The sequence below is a fragment of the Rhamphochromis sp. 'chilingali' genome, assembly GCF_963969265.1.
Source record: "Rhamphochromis sp. 'chilingali' genome assembly, chromosome: 6".
Taxonomy (NCBI): Eukaryota; Metazoa; Chordata; class Actinopteri; order Cichliformes; family Cichlidae; genus Rhamphochromis; species Rhamphochromis sp. 'chilingali'.
The window spans coordinates 42,137,206-42,143,205 of NC_137933.1; the positions used below are offsets into that span (position 1 = coordinate 42,137,206).

The following is a 6,000-nucleotide window of genomic DNA, read 5'->3' on the forward strand; positions in this document are numbered from 1 at the left end:
TGCAAGCGCCTTTGACTACGATGACCTGGATGACTGAGAACCTTCACAGACTTAACTCTTTGTTCTGGATGTTGTCACAGAGAGGTGAAGGTGTTTTTTTGTGAGGAGCAGCCAATCATGAGTACTTTTTCTTAACCCCCTTGTTGTGTGCACCCCCACTGTTAAAGTGAATTGTTAAATGTTGTCATTTTTATGCTTACCATCTCTACATTGTTTCAACTCTGTGATCAAAGGAATTCCTTTGTCCCCCTCCCCAGCCTCTCGAGGTTCTGGGGAGGCTGTAGTGTTTTATCACAAGCACATCTATAAGACACAGGAGGAGGCAAAGTCTCTGTTCATGCTTCTCATCAGGGCCAGCTCGTCCATCTTATTCCGGAGTGAGCGTACGTTGGAAAGGAAGATCCCAGGAAGAGCAGTTAGCAGTCCGCGTCTTCTCAGACGCACGAGTGCGCCGGCTCACTTTCCTGATCAAAGTCTGTAGTAAATCTGCTGCAAATGCGACAAATATTGGAAGTAAATCCACAGTGTTTTCTGGCATTTTCAACTCCTCACTGCAGGCATGTCATGTGCCTGCCTGCTTCAAGTCCTCTACCATAATCCCTGTCCCCAAGAAACCTAGGATTACTGGACTAAATGACTACAGACCCGTGGCTCTGACATCTGTGGTCATGAAGTCATTTGAGCGCCTGGTTCTCTCCTATCTCAAGACCCTCACGGCCCCCCTCCTGGACCCCCTGCAGTTTGCATATAGAGCCAACAGGTCTGTAGACGACGCCATCAACATGGCCCTACACTTCATCCTGCAGCATCTGGACTCCCCAGGAACCTACGCCAGGATCCTGTTTGTGGACTTCAGCTCTGCCTTCAACACCATCCTTCCAGACCATCTCCAAGGCAAGCTTTCCCAGATGAATGTGCCTGATCCCATCTGCCGGTGGATCACTGACTTCCTGACGGACAGGAAGCAGCATGTGAGGCTGGGAAAGAATGTCTCGGACTCCCGGACCATCAGCTCCCCTCAGGGCTGTGTTCTTTCTCCTCTGCTCTTCTCCCTGTACACCAACTGCTGCACCTCCACCCACCAGTCTGTCAAGCTAATCAAGTTTGCAGATGACACCACCGTCATTGGGCTCATCTCTGACGGGGACGAGTCTGCCTACAGGAGGGAGGTTGAACGTCTGGTGTCCTGGTGCAGCCACAACAACCTGGTGCTGAATGCCCAGAAGACAGTGGAGATTATTGTGGACTTCAGGAAGCACACAGCTCCACTCCCCCCCATCATCCTGACTGACACCCCCATCACCTCTGTGGACTCATTCCGCTTCCTGGGTACCACCATCACCCAGGACCTGAAGTGGGAGCCCACCATCACCTCCGTCATTAAGAAAGCCCAGCAGAGGATGTACTTCCTGAGGCAGCTGAAGAAATTCAACCTGCCAACACGGACGATGATGCAATTCCACACTGCAATCATCGAGTCCATCCTCACCTCCTCCATCACCGTGTGGTACGCTGGAGCCACTATCAGGGACAAACAGAGACTGCAGCGTGTTGTGCGCTCTGCTGAGAAGGTGATTGGCTGCAGACTCCCATCTCTGCAGGACCTGTACACCTCCAGGACACTGGGGCGTGCAGCTCGGATCTCAGCTGACCCTTCTCACCCTGGACACAGTCTGTTTGACCTGCTCCCCTCAGGCAGGAGGCTCCGGTCCATTCGCACCAGAACCTCTCGCCATAAGAACAGTTTCTTCCCCTCTGCTGTTGGACACATGAACAATAACCGTATGACTGTTCCCACCACTAACACATGACCCTACGCTGTGTTCACTGCATCATTCCATGTTTGGCACTGATCACCACCTGCACTCATGTATATATCATGTATATATCTATCTACTTAGCACTTTTAATTCTTATTTTTATGTCTATTTAAGCGTTATCTGACAGTATGTTTGCACTAAGTACCGCAGCAATTTCCTAATGTTGTAAACCTGCTCAACATTTGGCAATAAAACCCTTTCTGATTCTGATTCTGATCCTTGTGAAGGTTTGTTTCATGTTTGGTAAGCTTCCTGCCCTTTTTATGGCTTCACTGTGTTGTGTATGGTGAACCAATACAGGAATTGAACCATACATTGGGTGTGGGGGAGATTACCCTCTTTATGACCAGGATGTTGTTAGAAACAGTTGTGATCAGGAAGTCACGCACACAGAGACACACACAGACATTCTTGCACACGCGCACACACACATTCTCACATGCATGTCCTTCACGGGAATAAGTCCCAGGGTCAGTGGGGTCTAAGTTTAGACCCAACACCCACCCTACTTTAGTGTTCTGGTCACAATTGACCAGTTAGTCTTAACAGCTCTTAAATTAACATAAGAAACGTCAGTTCAGTGGGCCATTCAGGGGGTTGGAGGCCAAATGGGGTGGAGGTTGGATTCCAATTCATTTTCTATGGTGTTTTCTATGGCCGGGAACATTAGAGATGTAACAAAGTTGATTAAAACGTTCAAAATTCAACTAAAGAGGTGCTTATCACTTTCATATAGTGCATACTGTGGAGGATGTCATAAGACCCATAGGCAATCGGATGTAAAACACAATATTTATGGGTTTTATCATTTGTAAATTGGTCAGATTTGACCCAAACATGACAGGAAGGTAGGGGGAGGAGCTAAAAGCGCTTCTTTCAGATGCAATGAGCTGAGTGGTTGCACTGAGGCCCAGGATCAGATACAGACTGTGAATCGGAGCTTAAATGAGCAGAATGGATTACCTTTAAATGTTCCATTTAATGTAAAAACCTGAAGAACAAGTTCAGATACTTGTATTCTCAGTCAGTGCGCAGTGTAATGGTACAGAGAAATTGCAGACCTCAGAATGGACATCCTGTCTTCTCTCTGGTTTCACACTGAAGTGTTTGCAGGATTTCTGCTGGACTGGTCTGATTACACTCTCAGTGTTTCACTGAAACACAAGCTTTTCTGCTTCATCTTGTTCACACACTTCAGCCCAAACATTCAGCTCAGATCTCGTGTATCACCTCGAAGTTCTTAAGATTTCACGGGAAACCTAAAGCTCTTTATCACCTTTGCTTTTAACTGCACCCTTTGGTTACACCTGGTCTGACCTTTCAGCTTCATTCAAACAACTTTAACATCTGAGTTTGTTGAATGTGGGTAAGCTGGTCATGTGCTGCGTGTGGATTTTACACTCGTTTTTTTTCCATAAACGTGCTGTTGATGTTCTTCAGCTGCACCTTCTGACGTTTCTTTGTCTTCCAAACCCAAAAAGGCGAGCAGGGAGCTAAAGATGAACATGCCGGAGGAAACTGATGTCTGACCTTTAGGAGCTGTTGGTCTGAGAAAACCGGCTGCCAACTTCAAGTATAATTCTCCATATTTTACATTTGCACAGTATGTGGAGTACTTTATTCAGGAGAATGAAATCATTTGTAAGGACACAAAAATGTTCAGCAGTTTTTTTCTTTTATTTGAATCAGAGTGAAGAAAATACATTGACTTTCTACTCCGGCACAGATTATCTCTAATTTATGTTTCTAACTGAGAAATACGTCTGGTTAAAATTCACTGACTGTGTTTGTCCATCACGAAGGCCAACACACACACAGAGTCATAAATGTTAAGACGCCTGTTCTCACATTAACATTCCGATTAACAAATTGATAATTGTGGTCTTGAGATCAGGATTTCTCATCACTTTATCAATGAGGTCTTCAGCAGTTTTCCACACCAGGCCACGTAAATGTCGCCTGATTGCGTTGAAGAGCTCTCTCCTCTGGTCATCAGTCATCTCCCCCAGGATCTCAGGCACAGACTTGAACTTTTTACTGGTCAGCCAGCTGGAGAGGCCACCAATGACTCCACCTAGGAGACACAGAAGAGAGGGTGAATGGAAAGTCAGAACCAGGTTTGGTATCCAGTCTTGTTTCCACAAAAAGGTTAAGTGTTTGAATTATCCCAAATAAAAACATCAGAAAACACAGCTGAGGATTTTTATCTGTTTAATAATAGATTTATATTTACTGTGAACAAGTTTCGTAAAAGCCAAAGAAAAATGATCCGATTTATGGTTTTGTCCCCGTATGTGTTTCTCCTCCATGTTATCTGTTCAGATAGGGTTAGGGTCTCATTGTTCAGAAACAATGACTTTATTTTGTTTTTATTTTCTTAGTATTACCCACTGTAGGAACAGTTCCCTCTTATCTGGATCATTCATTCACTCACCAACAGCAAACCCCACAGGTCCAAAGAGAGCCGCGCATACTAATGTGCATCCTCCCGTCACAACTGTTCCTTTGAGGAGGCGCATCCAGGTGTTTCTCAGCTCTCTCTCTACATCAGGTGATAATTCATGAATCAGTTTTTCGATATGTTCATCTTTCGCTTCCATCTTCTTGGTGAATCTCCTGTAAGAGAAAAATATGATAACTGATCACCGAGAAGTTCCTATGAACTAAAACAGAATACACATCCATATTAATAATGCAGCATGAATAAGAATAAACGTCTTACCGTGCTGTCCTGAGTGTGCGAGCTGATAATCTGCTGTGCACAGAAACACTGACCTGAGCATCCCGCTTCCACTTTATATCAAGATGTCTGTGGGGCGGGTGGAGGTGTAAGTGGCTTCCAGTTCTTCTTAAGTTTCATTATTACCTGGATTGTCTCTGCAAACATCCAGTACATAATGCTGAAAATGTGCTGGTTTGTCCTGTTTTACTCGTACAAACCAAACCGGACCCTTAACACCGGAACAACTGTCACATGTTAGGAATTTTCACTTTCAATGTGAAACGATATTTCACGCCAGCCGACACCTTCGGTTGGATACTTCTTTAGCTTTATACGCACGTCTTTCAGGACTGGTTTTAATGATGTCACAGTGAGACTCCAGGTGCAGCAGTGCAGAGGAACACCTGAGATCCTGAACCCTGAAGCTCACCTACACATAAGTATGAACTTTGGACTTTTACAGTGCAAAGCCAGAGACGCTCTCGTACTATTACTTTGTCATTTTAATGTTGTGTCATAACAGCAAAGCTGTGTCGGGTAAATCACTCCTCCAGTTTAAATGAGCCGCACTGACAGAAGCAGGGATTGGTGCTTTGTGGCCTGTGAGGCCGGGTCAGGACAGGTGTGCCCACCTGTTGGTGCCATACTCTACACCCTTCTGCTGCTGATCAGTGTGCTGTGACCCTTAAGCTGTGATAACCTTTGCATTAAGATATGTGGTCCAGTATTAAAGATGAACAGTCCATAAATATCTTTGTTGGGTCCACGTGACACTAATTCTCTGCAACAGCTACAAGAGCATCTTCTGTGCAAACTGACGTGGGTCCAGTTTACCTTTCACCTCACTAAGAACACGATCTCTTCTTTAAAGCTATTCATTGCAATGGATTTGTTTTTGGTACAGGACCTTATGAGGACACCCAGGCTACGAGACCAGTGTGGACCATAAGAGATTTGGGACTGGTGTCTAAAGACAAAGCTAAGCTCTTTCCTACACTCCCACGATCCTACCAGTTAATCCATCAGGCTACCTGCTTCTGTAATACTGACCTTTCTAAAGGTTCCTCCCTGCTCAGACACAAGCTGCTCCATAATGTAGCTCTGTTACCTACTGAAGTCAATATTCCAGCTGCACAGCTTCATAGGAAGCGAGTCAGCTGAAAACATCTGGAGCATCAGCAACAGGACGCAGCAGAGCCAGGACTGCTGCCCTCCTCAGCTCACAGACCATCACAGGCTGATGTTGAAGAAGAAGAAGCATGGAGCTGTCCCACTTTACAGATGTGTCGCTGCCATCAGAGTTTCTCATTTTAAACATTTGATGTGTTTTCTGTTCTACTCAGAATAAAATCTGAGTTTATGAGATTTGGTAGATACCAAAAACAGCTCAAGCTGATTTCTGATTTGGTGAAAATTGGGTCAAAGTCAACCAAATATGAAGATCAGTAAAAACTTTAT

At 45.1% G+C, this 6,000-nt stretch overlaps 1 long non-coding RNA gene across 1 annotated transcript; it reads right to left on the reverse strand.

The window, feature by feature from the left end:
• Positions 1 to 3,547: 3,547 nt before the first annotated feature.
• Positions 3,548 to 4,589, reverse strand: LOC308398761. The gene is made up of 3 exons (XR_013972014.1): positions 4,543 to 4,589; positions 4,255 to 4,436; positions 3,548 to 3,894 (listed from the first exon to the last, which is right to left on the reverse strand). It is a non-coding gene; the product is annotated as an uncharacterized lncRNA (long non-coding RNA).
• Positions 4,590 to 6,000: the final 1,411 nt, after the last annotated feature.